This window comes from Aedes aegypti, unplaced genomic scaffold (assembly GCF_002204515.2).
Source record: "Aedes aegypti strain LVP_AGWG unplaced genomic scaffold, AaegL5.0 Primary Assembly AGWG_AaegL5_hic_scaff_1089_PBJ_arrow, whole genome shotgun sequence".
Lineage (NCBI taxonomy): Eukaryota > Metazoa > Arthropoda > Insecta > Diptera > Culicidae > Aedes > Aedes aegypti.
In genome coordinates, this window is record NW_018734504.1 from 145500 (window position 1) to 161492 (window position 15993).

General features: G+C 41.1%; 1 protein-coding gene across 2 annotated transcripts in view; it reads left to right on the forward strand.

Annotated features, from left to right (window-relative positions):
* LOC110680236 (jmjC domain-containing histone demethylation protein 1-like) overlaps positions 1 to 15993 on the forward strand; it is a 74571-nt gene that overhangs the window by 11940 nt on the left and 46638 nt on the right. The gene's annotated exons all lie outside the window — the stretch shown is intronic.

The window sequence follows — 15993 nt, forward strand, 5'->3', positions numbered from 1 at the left end:
GCTAACTATAAATTTTGTAGAACCTTTTTGAGTTTCCCAACAGATTTGAATAATTTATGGCAAGATGTTTTTCAAAAGGCTGATTGTTTGGTATACTCCATAAGTTTTCTAATCTATCATCATGTAACAATTATATAAATATGAGTGCTGGAGACAATCTTTTAAGAATACAAACACATGATTAATTCCCGTAATATTGTTTTTAGCATCGTCCAAAGGGGAGGAGGCATTCCCATTGCCCGCTCTGGCTACGCCCATGCGTGCATGACATTAAACATCATCATCAATTTTAATGAAAATGTGTTATACAGTGACCCCACGCAGTTGAATCACCCACAATTTATGAATCAGCTGATTTCAAAAGACAAAATTATTATCCAACTTGTCACAAAACATCACATAATTATTTTTACACATAGTTTCTTATCACTAAAAATAATTCTGAGATGTGTTGTGACAAGTTTGATAATAATTTTGTCTTTTGAAGTCAGCTGATTCATAAATTGTGGGTGAGTCAACTGCGTGGGGTGACTGTACCACGAAAACAATTTTTTGACAAATTTAAAACAGGCTGACAAAATCGGGGGTAGACAATATCGGGGGCAGACAAAATCGGGGGCTGACAAAATCGGGTCAGTACTGTATCATCCTTCCTTGTGGAAAAAGTCATCAATTTTTTGTCCCCCAATGACCTTTTCCGAATTCTTAGTTCATGCTATATTTCTAAGGCTGGTAGCAAGTCATTTTATAGTGACTATTACTTTTTTCAACCAGGTCACCATTCCAACAAAAAATCAATAAAGTCGCTTTGTTCAGAAATATGGTCACTAAAGTCATTATTTTCGTGATCTAATAATCAAATTTAAGGCTGACTTTATAGAAACTTCTCCGGAAGATATGCCGGAGACAGTTAGGAATGTAACTGAAAAAATCAAAAAAGTTTGTCAGAAACTCCTTTAGGACTTCAATAGCGAGTACATACTTATTTTGCTTGAAATCATCTCACAAATTACATTATAAATTCCAACAACAAAGTAATACATTTTTCTACTGTCTCTAAAATAAATTTTGTCTTTTTCTATTAGCCTGGTGCAAAATTTTTTAGGTCCCAGGGAAACGTTTAGGGATTCTTGTGCGACTATTGCACGCGTTATACCGGAATTTATAGCGGAGTTTCCTCAAGGAAAAGTTCTCGAGTGATTTCTCCAGAGATTTCTTCTGGAGCACCTGCAAAGATTTCTCAAGGGCTCATTCCAGAAATTCTCCTAGAGAGTTTTGTTTACAAATTCGCCATGGCATTCGATCAAAAGTTTTTCCATTGATTTCAACAAAATTTGTTGAAGAACAACCTTAAGGGCCCATTCCCAAATTTCATAACGCTGACGGGGGTGGGTGGGTGTCCTTTTGATGTTACAGATCATACAAAATCTTCTTCTTCTTCTTCTTGGCATTTACGTCCTCACTGGGACAGAGCCTGCTTGTCAGCGTAGTGTCCTTTTGAGCATTTCCACAGTTATTAATTGAGAGCTTTCTATGTCAAAGTTGCCATTTTCGCATTCGTATATCGTGTGGCAAATACGATTATACTTTATGCCCAGGGAAGTCAAGGAAATTTCCATTACGAATAGATCCTGGACCGACCGGGAATCGAACCCAGACACCTTCAGCATGGCTTTGCTTTGGAGCCGCGGACTATAACCACTCGGCTAAGGTCCCAAAAAATCTGTAAATATTCATACAAAAAGCGTTACAAGGGGGTGGGTGGGTGTCAAAAAGTGTCATTTTTGGCATTATGAAATTTGTGAATGAACCCTAAGCACTCCAAAGCTACTACCTTCAGTAATATCCACAGGGATAACTCTGAACATTTTCTCAAGAACTATCTTAGGATTTTTTCCAGAGGTTTTTCTCACAAACTCATCCAACAATTTTCCAATGTTGCTTCAGGAAATATTACAAAGATTCCAGATTAGATTCCTACAAGAGTTTTTCCTCATAAATCTCACAAGGGTTTTTTTCTGGAAGCCCTGCATCGATTTGTTCTGTTGTTTTTTAGGCATTTTGATATGATTTCTCCCAGAAATTGCTCCAAAAATTCCACCATATTTGTAAATCACTTAAAAACTTCTAAAGTAAGTTAGTTAATTTATCTTCATTTGAGTAACTTATCGCTTTTGGCGAGTTCGCCACTTAGAACATTTAAAGGAATTCATCAAAAGATTTTAAAAAGGAATTTATCATCAAGTGCTTTCAGAAGTTATCCAGGAATTTTATTTATTATTTCTTCAATAATTATCTTAGGAATTTATCTAGAAAATCCTTGCAAAAATCTTCAAAAGTCCAACAGTTCTTTTAGAGATCTTCGCAGGAATTCAATTTCTACAGAAGTTTTACCAGAGATTACATTAGGATTTCCCTAAGCTAAATACCCTTTTTCCTAAAATATTGCTCTAATAACTTTCTCAAAAACTGGAGACTTTCCGAAAAGAATTTCCAATCAAAATGTGGTCTTCGGTTAAGTTGTAGCTGAAAGGATTTCACATAAGAAGATTGTGTTCACTTTTCCATAAAACATTATGATGAAGAGATAGAGGGCTGAACACACAATAATGGTGGTTTTCCATAGTAATCTCCATATAAAATTCAAATGGCCTGTGCACAGTCAAATTTCTTCCGATTCATTTAAAATTTTGGGAGGATGCTATATACTATAAAATAAGCCGTTTAAGCATAGGGGAGCCAAAATTCCAAAATTTGCATCTCAAAATTCAAACCGTTTTAAGCTCACAGTAATTTATGAATTTAATCAAAAATAACTTATAGGTAAGTTAAATCAATTCCTCCAAATTCCGGGAAAAGACGGGGTTGGTGGTCTGATGGCTACCGCTTCTGCTTAATACGCAGAAGGTCATGGGTTCAATCCCAGGCCCGTCTCTTTCCTCGTACTTTGTAGTTATATATATCTCACTTGCTTCTATCTTCCATTCTAAATATATCACACTTATATAGTATCGTTCATAGCAAACGCTAGAACCAGAGACGGAAAAGAAACCGTTTCCCTAACGCTTCCATTTTTTCCACGCGCATGCTTTCCTTACGCCTGATTCATAGGCAGTCTGCTAACCACAAAAGCAAACCTCTCTGCCATACCTTTTCCCCAATCCCATACACTCCCGCATGATCTGGCGTAGATGCAGTGGTATATACGGTCTACGTGGGAGCCAGTATAATGCATCATCAATTCCTCCCCCTTCCCCACATTGGTCTGCATTCTGACGTGGCAGGCACCATTGTCGACTAAAAATAGAAGATCACCAGCACTTATACACTGAGGATGCCTGTTAGTCCCAAGCAGTCATTCGGTTGGTTCCTTGAGTAAGTGCAGCTGATTTGGCGATACTGGAGTAGCATCCACGGGCGGCCAATCAAGCTCAAGCTCAATTCCTCCAAATTCCGGGAAAATATGGGAATTGTGGAACTGATTTTGAATGAATACCATGCTGTGGTAAACTCCCATAAACGTCGGAGTAGCACTCGGTCGATTTTTCAACCTATTTTGTTGATTGTAACTTCATTTGAAACCATACAACATCGATTGTGTTGTCAACTAACGCAAGGCTTACCACGCCGGCAGCAAAATTGCTGACAACTAGCGTTTTAAAATTATGTTTGATAAACTCAAAACCGTTCTAGAGCAGAACTAGAATTGATTGCATCAGTACGTGTACTGATAGGATAGGTGATAGGTCATCGGGGAATCGGAAAGTCGGAAGTCTTTCTCTACGGGAATCATTGGATTGATATCGGCATCAAATCAACCAAAAACAAGACGCCTGCGAACCAGAAGTCATCCTCCACTGGAATAGGGTGATGTGCTAGTATCCATCGTATTAAGCATTGATCAGTGAGAACTGCAATTTTCCCAGTATTGCAGTTAATGATGCTGATACAAACCGATGCCAAACAATTCTTTCTCAAAACGGCTGATAAATCTGGATCTCTTTTTGGAAATAATGCAAAGAAAATGCATCATACCGTATTCTCAATCCGTCGTATCGTTTTCATCTCCGTCGCAATCAGTTTCCAGATTCGTCTCACAACTTACGGCTCACTGTGTGTATTGAGTGGTTAAAACACAACATATCAACGCTATAATAAAATGTTTTACTAGAATATATAGATCTACGGGCATCTCCCTCCATTCCCTCAGCATGATGGAATATACTAATTTCCTTTAAAATTAATTGTTCCTCATCAAAATTCAGCCCGAACATATGAACACAATTCCTTTTGACCGTACAATTATGGCATTTGCTCACAGTACAGCGAAAACAACACAATCAAAGGAATCGTATTTTTACGTCGAGCGTCACGCACACATTGATGCACACAAGCTTTTTTTTCTCAGTGCGACGGATTGAACTTTGTTTACATTCTCAATTATACGCGGCGGTTGAGGAAATTTCGTAAAATTTGGTGATTTATTGAAGTTTTACGGCGTGTGATTGGAATGAAATCCTTCAGTGAAGAAGTAGGAAGGTTTTCCATAGTGAAAATAAGTGCCCGGCGAATTAAGTCACCCACGGGGGCGGTAAGAAACTTGTGTTGGAAAGTGGTGTGGCTCAATTGATCGCTAAGCATTTCTCTCAAATCGTGTTCGTCCATGCGATTTCGGTGAAAAAGTACAAAGTGGATAATTGAACTGAAGTTATTTACCAAAATACAGTAGTTTTGGTAGCAGGGGCTCAGATAGCCGTAGCGGTAAACGCGCAGCTATTCAGCAAGACCAAGCTGAGGGTCGTGGGTTCGAATCCCGCTGGTCGAGGATCTTTTCGTAAAGGAAATTTTCTCGATTCCCAGGGCATAGAGTATCTTCGTACCTGCCACACGATATACACATGCAAAAATGGTCAATCGGCAAAGAAAACTCTCAGTTAATAAATGTGGAAGTGCTCATAAGAACACTAAGCTGAGAAGTAGGCTTTGTCCCAGTTGGGATGTAACGCCAGAAAGAAAGAAGAACAGTAGTTTTATTGCATTTTTGGTGTACAAGTGTACAAACCATAATAGCTTTCACAAAATTACACTTGGATAATGAACATTTGTTGCAGGTAAGTTTGAATATCCGCCGTAGTGGAACATTTAAAGTTCGATACGACGAATAGTAGCGCTTACGACGAAGAAGAACAAAACCCTAGTAGGAGAGGCATCTGCCCGGATGTACTGTGAGCTATTTTGAATAGTACGTAGCGCATTACCGGCTAGGTTTGTCGGGACGTCAGTGAACCAGGAGCAATTATCCATTCGGCATCACTAGCTGGACTGATTCCAACACTCTGTAGGCCAGCAATCGAGTAAGAATAACGCGTTATATTATCGGTTCCAGGAGATATTCTTCGTCAGGAAAGTTTTCACCGGATTCGAACAGCTACAATCGGGGCCTATGCTGAGTACATAGGATATTTGTGACAACACGCTGGTTCTGCTATCAGAACTAACCGGATTTACAGAAACGACCTTATCATCCGATCTGCCCGAAGAGCAAGATGAGAAGCCACACACTATTGATTGTTTTTTTCTGAAGAATCTAAGACAACATGTCTTATGTCATCAAGATCCATTGAAATGTCCTTTTTGCTCTAGATATTTTGAATCAAAGTATAGTTTCTCGTACCACAAGACACGCTTCTAAAAGTTGAAATTTTCCCAGCTTGTGCTATAATCCCCGTTGATTTCCGGACATCCCTAGTTTCAGTTCCTGGCCAGTGCGGCTGTGTCGTGTTGCGTAGCATACAACACACCGATCCGAAATGGAGGAGGCATGGCACTTGCCCGGTTGCTGCTGCCACGGCGGGGTGTTGTTTGGCCCAATGATGGAACACAACCGATTATCAAGTGCATGCTGATTAGTCTCGGCGGAGGAAACGATTGCCGCCTCAGAACGTCGTAGACTACGAGAGAGGTGCGACGCCATGGTCAGAAATAAAAATTCCCGAACGAATCGTGAGGTGCCTCGGAAATGGAGCACATCGTCAACGATTGATCGAACCACGCGGGAGTGTCCGGCGAACCCCTCCGGAACTAGAACCTACGAAGATGTGTCAACAAAGCGACGGAAGCTCTCTAGATCAACACTCGAAACAGCAAAACGTCGTCGATCCGCCATCACATGCATTGCGGCATTTTCGAGAGAATGATTTCATTCATTTTTCATCATGCCTCGACTAATGCCTACCTACGTCGTGCGAAGCGAGCCTAGCAGAGCTCGTTGTCATGAAGCTGCTCAAGAGCAGGCTGGACTGGCAACTGAAAGGCAACCGTGGTCCGGAGGCAGTGGGAACCAGCCAGCAGCAGCAGCACAGGCAAAGACAAACGAAAGGCCTTACGACCACGTACGTGTAGCAGGCAGAGCAGAGCAGAGAGCGGGAAGAAGAAAAACGCCAAGCCCTGCTAATGCTCGGTCTCCTCATGTATACGAAAATGAACGCTGCTGAGGCTGGCAAAATAAAAATGTGACAAACGACGAAAAACGACGCAAGGGCGAACCGACGTTCCGATGAAACGGTCAGAACTTCACACGTCCGATTCCATGCTGGGTCATGCGAGTACTGAAAATGCGGGTTCGATTCGGTGCTAAGTTCTACAAACACAGATCAGCCCCTAGCTAGCTTGCAGCGGGCTATGTATTGAAATCTATACAAGCAGAGCTGTTTACGAGAGAGGGAGAGAACGGTCAAAGTCGATGAGCACACAAATGCCGAAAGGTTACCGAAGAGTCCGCTCTCCCACCCACGGTCCATAGGATACGGACGCAGGGATGCCATCAGAATTCACTGAGTCATTTGTGGCTAGTAAAGGGAAGAACCTTTTCTTTTAAAGAGTGTGTAAGTGCAATTCCATATTTGGTTTGAATTTATATCTAAGTTGAATCAGTCAAAATTAAATACACTAAACTGCATTCCATTTTCGATCTATTTAGATTGATGATTGTCTGGACTTAAAGAACACTCTTTGTGAAATACTTATAAAAAATCATAGAAAAATCTCTGATTGATTTTTTTGATAAATGTCTTAAGGTATTTTTTTGAGAAATCTCAGAGAGAAATGAGGGATCCCTCAACAAATCCTTAGAGATAATTCTGAAAATCCTGAAGAAATCTATAGAAAAAGTGCTTGAGGAACATTCAGGAGAATCACTGAGAAGAAAATCCTGAGTTTTTAAGGAAGCGTTTTTAAGAAATACTGGAAACATCCCTGAGGAGAATTCCTCAGAAGAATCCCTGCAAAAAAAAAAATCTTTCAAAAGCTTCATGAAAAATCATTGAGAATTTTAGAAAAAGCTATGCGAATCATTTGAGAAAATCCGAAGAGTTCCCATTGGAAACATTTTTGGAATAATTCCAAGACAAATTCTTAATTTTGAGCAGCCCGTCATTTGTTTCGGCACCCATGTTTCATGAAACTCAATCCACATGATAAATATTAATCAGAAATGTATCACTGTATGCGTTTGCACGTAGAATGTATGCTGATAATTTTTCAGTTTAATCAGTGAGAAACCCATTGATTTGGATTGCTTTGAATTGAATTAGCAACAATCATCTATGACGTGTACAAATTTCAAAGACCCACTTCGCCTTAAATACAAATGTTGACATGCCTACTTTGTCTTAAATACAAATGTTGTAGAAAAAAGTAAAAGAATTCATGAGGGATTCTAGAAAAAATCTTGGGAATATCCTGGGAAGAATTTCTAAATGAATCTCTGGAGGAACTCCTGGAGAAATTTCCGAGAGATTTCTCGAGGAAACTCTTGAGAAACCATTCCAAGAATTCTGGAATCTCTTGAAAAATTCCTGGCAGTATCTCTAAAAAAAAACTTAGAAAAAAAAATTTAAAAAAAAAATTGGAGACATCCCCAAAACAGTCTCTTGAGAAAATGCTGAAAGAAATCCTGAAAAATCTTAACTGTATTTCCTTTATTAATCTCTGGAGAAATCGTGGTTAAATCCCTGGAGTGTTCAGGGATTTAACCACGATTTCTCCAGAGATTAGAGGCCCAGATAGCCGTAGCGGTAAACGCGCAGCTATTCAGCATGACCATGCTGAGGGTCGTGGGTTCGAATCCCGCTGGTCGAGGATCTTTTCGTAAAGGAAATTTTCTCGATTCCCAGGGCATAGAGTATCTTCGTACCTGCCACACGATATACACATGCAAAAATGGTCAATCGGCAAAGAAAGCTCTCAGTTAATAACTGTGGAAGTGCTCATAAGAACACTAATCTGAGAAGCAGGCTTTGTCCCAGTTGGGACGATACGCCAGAAAGAAGAAGAATCCCTGGAGTGTTCCCGAAGGAATTCTCGAGGGAATCGCTAAATGGAATCCCGGAGGAAATCTAGAGGAACCGCTGGAAAATTTACTAAAGAAATTCCCGTAGGAATCCCTGTAGCATCCATATATATCAAGCATAATTCTTCATTCCGACGTAACTGCAAAAATAAACAAATCGAGATTTGCTTTGCATGGGCTTGACAAACGCATAATCTACATATTGAGTCCAAAAAAGTAATCCTAAAACATTTTTTTTGATTTTTTGAAATAAATTTCAATTCTGCCCTATGTGCACTTTACTCAGTGTTTTCAATTTGGCTACATACACCCTACCATTGCAAAGCGACTCAACTGTCAACATTTTTCATGCTAGCACATACACCGTACATATGCTCATAGCAAAGCGACCTATATGCAGAATCAAAACATAAAATTTTAATCAGCAGATACGTCATACTGTTTTCGAATTACTAAACATGTTGGAAATCGAGAGATTCGGATTTTCACAGCTGCAGTAAGCTGACGGGTCGGCAAGCTGATGTGGAACATCATCAGTATTCGGTTTTAGACAATATTTCTCACCAAATTTCTTACAAGAACTGTTCTCCATTTACTTTTGTTACTCACGGCTCCGTCCGGTGCTCCTGTTAGTCGAGTTGAAATTGGAAACATTCAATATTCGTTGTAGTTGAACGTAGAAACTGACGAATAGAACAAACTTTATTATGTTTTATGGGAATTTGCAAACCGGTGTATGTGCAACTTCAAAACAATACTGGTGTATATGACGTGACGCATGTGATAAATGAACTGTCAAACCGACGCATCAAGCAAGGTGTATGTATCAAGCAAGGTATGATATCGACGAATCATCATGGTGTATGTGAGCAGCACAAAGCAAAAGGGTTTATTCGATAATTTCACCAGTTTTTCAATCTAATTCAAAACAAATCGGAATTGTTTAATAGTGGTTAGAAACGGTGTTCTTTTTTTCAACTTATAGAAGACACAGCAATAGAAAAAATGCAAAACATGTTAAACAGGATTTAAAATGCTTTACAATATATTGCATCGCATTTTTCTCGAATCCTTCCAAGTGTTAGATACGCCGATTTGAAAAATTAGGCTTGATATATACTCTATGCCCTGGGAAGTTGAGAAAATTTCCAACCCTAAAACATCCTCGGCCGGTAGGATACAATTCCACGAACCTTGCCTTGATCTTTCTGAATAGCTGCGTGCTATCTGAGCCCATTTGGGTGAAGTTGCCCTAAGATGCTCCAAAAAGTTCTGAAGATCTTCCTGAACAGAACGAATACAATGATTCAATAATCGTCAAACTAGCAACCCGTCCAAGCCAGCAAGCAACACAATCACGAGTCCATTCCGGATGAGTGTGAATCAGACACGAACAGAACACCTTCCCAGTTTCCCACAAACACACTGAGTGGTTAGGCTTGCCACCAGATACGCCTCTACAACACTGCTGGTCTGGGTGATTCTGATTCACTCCCGCGGAGTACGTCGTACGGATCGGACGTGCGTGCTACCCATCCGATATTTTCTGCTATTTCACAGAGGCAAACATCGACTCGAAAATGTTTGTCCGCGCGCCGTATAAATAGGTGCCCGCTGCAGGCCCCCGAGAGCATGCGATAAATAAAAATACTTAATTTTCGGTTTGGTCATCCCCTGATTCGGTTCCCCCCGCTCGTTTGCGGACTCAGCTGCTGCCATTGCGCCGGGAGAATCGTTGGAGCTTGGAAGAAGAGACTGAATCGCGCCGAAAACGTAGCGCTAATAAACAGAATGAAAAACAGATACGCTCCTCGCTCCTCGCTGCTGCTCGGAGGAAGATGTGCGTGCCAGAAGGGGGCGACCCGGCGCCGCAGGAAGAAGGGCCAAGGAGAGCAGTGATGGAACTGGTTTGCAGGTAATACCAACCAACGTGCTTGATTTGGATGGACGGACGCACGGACGGAATCTATCTGTATACGGTTAGCAAAGCAATGGCAAAAAAACGAATTTTCAAGTCACTTTTCGGAGAATGGGATACGGATCGGTTGGTAGATGGATGGTCAAGGCATGATGATGATGTGAGAAGAATGCCGATTTCAGGGCTGGTAGAATTGGCTCGTTTTAGAGACTTGGTCACTACTTCAGCGCAGAGAAAAAGAATTGGGTTGCTTAGTAAAAAAAAAAACACAGTAGCTTGATCGAAAAAGCACATTTTTATAACTATAACAAGATTTTATTGCACTTCAATTGTTCATTGTTGATATTATAAATGCTTAAAAAGATTACAATCCGTCGCCTCAATGACATTTTCATTTACATAATGACAGCTCGTTCCGAAGTAAAATTTGCAGAGGGGTGATTCAAAAGTGATTTTCATACTAATTTCGAACGTGTTTTAAAAATATTTCCAGGTTACGGACAATTTTGAAACTTTGGATTCTAGTTCTAATTTTAACGTATACTAGTGGTCCCGGCAAACTTCGTCTTGCCATCAAGTAGGCTGTTGAAAAACGCCATGGAACGCCCCGTGCAAAATGGAAGTTCCGTTCACTTCTGTTTTTTTTCAACTTTCCCGCTAAATATCCTTTGCTTTTTATATACACAAACACGTCGGAACACTTCAGGAACATAACTATGGAAGAATTTTCAAAATCCGTTAACCCGTTCTCAAGCCATTTCGTGACATACAAACATCATTCCATTTTTATTTATATAGATAGATTCAGAATATGTAAGAATCTTGATACCTGTTCCGCAATCTGCGGACGCGCCTCCGTTACCAACGAGCCCCCATCGGGAGTCACCGTCAATGGCTGAGATCGACGTAGCCGACGGAGCAGTGGAACGTCAGATAAATAAGAACATATATAAAAACAGTAAACAAATGTGAAAGATCTCTATCGATCGTTCTATTTACTCAACGAATTTTGATATTAATAACTCAGTAAAAGTTTCAACTGGCTAAAAGCCGATTAAAATTATTAGGAAGTAGAGCAGTGGATACCAGTTAAAGGTAAAATGAATTTAAAGCCTATTCGAAATAGTTAATAGAAATCTACCTTGATATATCCTAGATCTACTTCATTCAGTAAAAGTTTAGTTAGGCATGCGTTGCAGCATGATCACGATTGCAAGTGTTTATGGAAAAAGTATTAAATGAGGTAATTTGATGTGAAAAATAATTGTTACAAATTAATTTGAACAGTTTTCCCTATACTTATAAATTAACTACAGCTAAACACTGATAACAGAGAGCGTACCGTAGCATACCGCATTCTGGACATAACGAAGAGTAACGTAGACACTAAACGTAAGTAACAATTAAACCAATTCAATTATGTTAGTTGTTCTACCCACGAATTTGTTATTAAAGTAAATTGTATCCTACAGGAAAAATTTAACTAATTCGCCAATACATTACGTGAAAACAACACATTAGCGAGTTTGTTTAGATTTACGGAAGTCTATCGTCCAAATTGTTCCCTGTAACGGGAACAAATTAAATTTTTCGTTTACTCCGGAATGTCGAGCGGAAGTGTAGCGGGTGCCGGGATCCATTCACGGCGTAAAAGTGATTCTCCTGGCGGTGATGGAGCGAGCTGCGGAACATGTCGCCGTGTTGATAATAGTCGGATGGTGCAGTGTGATGACTGCGATGTTTGGTATCACTACGACTGCGTGAACGTGAACGACAGTGTTCGAAATCACGATTGGAGTTGCAATGAATGCGTGCGGGGAGCACTGGATAAGCAGAGGCGTGTTTTGAGTGAGCAGTTGGAAGTTTTTGAACAGCAGCAAAGGCAGTGGCAGTATGAGCAACAAAAGCGTCTAGAGCAGTTGGAAGAACAGCAGAAACTTAAGCAGCGAAATGAACAAGAATTTCAGCAGCGAAAGCAAGAGCAAATCGTCCGCATGCAGCTAGGAGAGTTGCAGTTACAAGAGCCGAGTATGCCGTTGGGAAAAGCTATAACTGAGCTTGAAGTACCGTTGAAATCTGTTGGTGGAATCTCGAAGCAAAATAAGCAGCATGTGAAGATCGTGGAGACGGATGCGCCGCAAGGATTTTCGACAGATCGTCGACTTTACACCGAACCGTTGGCTACCTCCATCGCCAATAATGAAAGAACATCAGGAAGATCCGATAAGACATCTTCGAAGTCGTCGAAGCGATCAGCAAAGCTTTTACTACTCGAAGCGAAAGCCCTGGAAGCAAGACAGGCATTAGAGAAGAAGCAGTTAGAAGAGCGACTGGCTTTGGAACGAGAAATGCTGGAATGTAGTGATTCCGATGCGGAGTCCAACATAAGTTTGGAAAAGATCAGTGAATGGCTGGAGAAAACGGAACACTTCGGACAGGAAGCAGGAAACGTCTTAAATGATACGCCGCTGCCGGTGTACAACGAGATACTGCGAAAAACCGTGGCTCCTCCAACGCAACTATACTTCCTCAGTAGCGGGGATCAAGCTGGGCCATCTACTCATCAGCAGCAGCATGGACAATATTTTTCGACACAGCCGCACGCCGTTCCGAAGCAACTTGGTGTCAGCTACGCGCCTGATTCAAATGTGAGGCATCCACAAACCAGTAGAAACGTTCCAATGGACCAATGCAGGAGTTCACTATTTGACGTTTTAGCGGTGCCGTGTTATTTACGTGATCATGGCAACGAGTGAATTCGGCACCGCTCAAACGTCACATTAGTGAACTCGTGCATTGGTCCATAGTCACATCGTGCCACCAGTCTGACATTTATGGACCAGCAGTATCTGGTAGGGGAAGGGGTGGTAAAATGAACACCTTAACGAAATCATATTGTTTCTGATAGAAAAACGAGGGATTTGTATAGTTCTTTCGCACAATATCGAAAATAGGTATGTAATCTATAGCAGCGACATGGATTTAAACTAAAATAGATAAATTTTCACATATTTTCATCGCTATCAAAAAGCGATGCAAATGTTCATTTTACCTGCACTATGTGGGTAAAATGAACAGCTGTGTGTGGTAAAATGAACACCATGCAAAAAACTGAGCAAAACAAATATTTCTGAAAACTTTCATTGCCCCACCGAAAAAACATCCATTAAAGATGGTAACCCATTCAAAAAGAATTCTAAAGGTATCAGATTTGACATCATATCATAACGATTTTCACCTCACTGAAAAACCTCAAGTCTTCCGAGCTAAAAGTTACGTCAGTTCTGATTTTCAAAGGTGATTTTCTAAAATCTTAGTTTTCGTTGATATTTTCACTTCAATTGACCTACGTATCAACTCGAACACTTTGATTTATGCTCTAAATCGTCCGTGTGTCATAAAATATCATCGAAATTTGTTTTTTCTCGGTAAAAGTCACGGTGTTCATTTTACCACCCCTGTTCATTTTACCACCACTTCCCCTATGTTACGAGAGCCTATGTACAACTTAGCATCTCAGCAACCAATCGTATCGACAGCCACCCCGTCGGCAAACTATCAAACCCATTTGCCTCATAATATGGGTACCTCCCAGAGGGTTGGCAATCCGCCGCTTGTAACTTCAACTCCACAGCAAAGTCTGCAACATTATCAACTACAAACAAATAGCGATACGGTACCGCTCAATAGTGGCCATCTTGCGGCGAGACAGACGGTTAAGGATCTGCCAAAGTTCGGTGGAGATCCCGAAGATTGGCCTCGATTCATCGCGGCGTTCGAGCGCACATCCAGGATGTGCGCATTTCGTAACGACGAGCTTCTTGATCGACTGGAGCGGAGCCTGTACGATAAAGCACTAGCCGCCGTCAAGAGTTTGCTACTTCTTCCAGAAAACGTTCCTGTCATTATAAATCGCCTGAGAACTTTATTTGGAAATCCAGAGTTTATCGTGGAAACATTGATCCAGAAGGTTCGCATGATGCCGCCACCAAAAGCAGAAAAGTTGGAATCAATTGTAGATTTTGGCGTTGCAGTTCAGAATCTCTGTGCAACGATACAAGTATGTCGAATGGACGAATGACTTTACAATGTTGCTATTCTGCAGGAGTTGGTAGATAGCTTGCCGTCTACACTAAAAATGCAGTGGGCATTATACCGGAAAGACATCGGAACATCCACAATGATAAACTTTAACAACTGGCTTGAAGGAATTGTAGAGGCGTTAAGCAAGGTAATCAGGCCTGCAGTGTGGATTAAACCGCAACGGTCTGACAACAAGTTGGAAAGACAAACTCGGAAAAAAGAAAACTATGTCCATGCACATTCCACCGTTCCATCGGAGCAGATAGAACATAATTCATGCTTAGCGTGCGGTAATGAGTGCAGCATGCTCGAAGAGTGTAGCAGTTTTCTAGAAATGTCACCAAACGCACGATGGGCGTTGCGACATGCGAAAGGAGGATTCCATGTAACCAGAACGGATGCACCTTTTTACATCACTGGTTGTTGCACGATGACAGCAAACATAAGAAGCATCAATCAGACTTTCCAACACACACTGCATCATGCAACATTCATTACAGTGAGCTGGGAAAGAATTTATTAAAATACATACCAGTTACGCTACACGGCAATGGAAAAGCAATTAATACGTACGCTTTTCTAGATGCAGGATCAACATCCACTTTAATTGAGCACAGTTTATGGGAAGAATTGAACCTCAGCGGCGAGAAATCCCCTTTGTGTATCTCGTGGACTGGTGGACAAAATAGGAGTGAGAAAGGTTCAGTAGTATTCTCGGTAGAAATCTCAGGTGCTCATTCTCCTGAACAGAGCTTTCATCTTCGGAGGTACATACTGTACATAGTCTAGATCTTCCTGCGCAGTCAATGTTAGCATCGGATCTGGCGAAACGCTTTGAATATCTCTCCGGTTTACCTGTAAATTCGTACACTGAGGTCAAACCTCGAATTTTATTAGGTGTTGACAACTCCAGACTCGAATATCCTCTCGACTCCAGAGAAGGTGGGCAAAACCAGCCAACAGCAGTTCTTACCAGACTAGGCTGGGTGATTTATGGTCCGTGTTCGACGTTAGAGCAAACGACAATGAAGAAAGATGTGCGTAAATACGGTGGTTTCCAGATTCAACACGTTGAAAAAACTTTAAATCCAAACGACGATATTCCCGCAACTCTGTGTAATAACTGGAGGCCATCCCAAATTTACGCCAGCTTGTTCTGGAAACGTCGGATGCGCGAATATCTGCCGTCGATTATCCGTCGGACAAAGTGGCACTATCCAGAGAAGGACCTGCCGACCATTCCGTGGCAGAGAGGAGGCCGTGTCGTGGACGTCAGCTACAAGAACAGTCAAGTGCGTAGTGCAACAGTGTATTCGCTCTTTAACAACTATGAACGTCCAGAGGTAAAACTTGAAGTTCTGGTCATCGGCGCAACGGTAGGTACTCAGCATTCTGAAACCTGTGTACTGGGGGGACTGTTCCGCAATCTGCGGACGCGCCTCCGTTACCAACGAGCCCCCATCGGGAGTCACCGTCAATGGCTGAGATCGACGTAGCCGACGGAGCAGTGGAACGTCAGATAAATAAGAACATATATAAAAACAGTAAACAAATGTGAAAGATCTCTATCGATCGTTCTATTTACTCAACGAATTTTGATATTAATAACTCAGTAAAAGTTTCAACTGGCTAAAAGCCGATT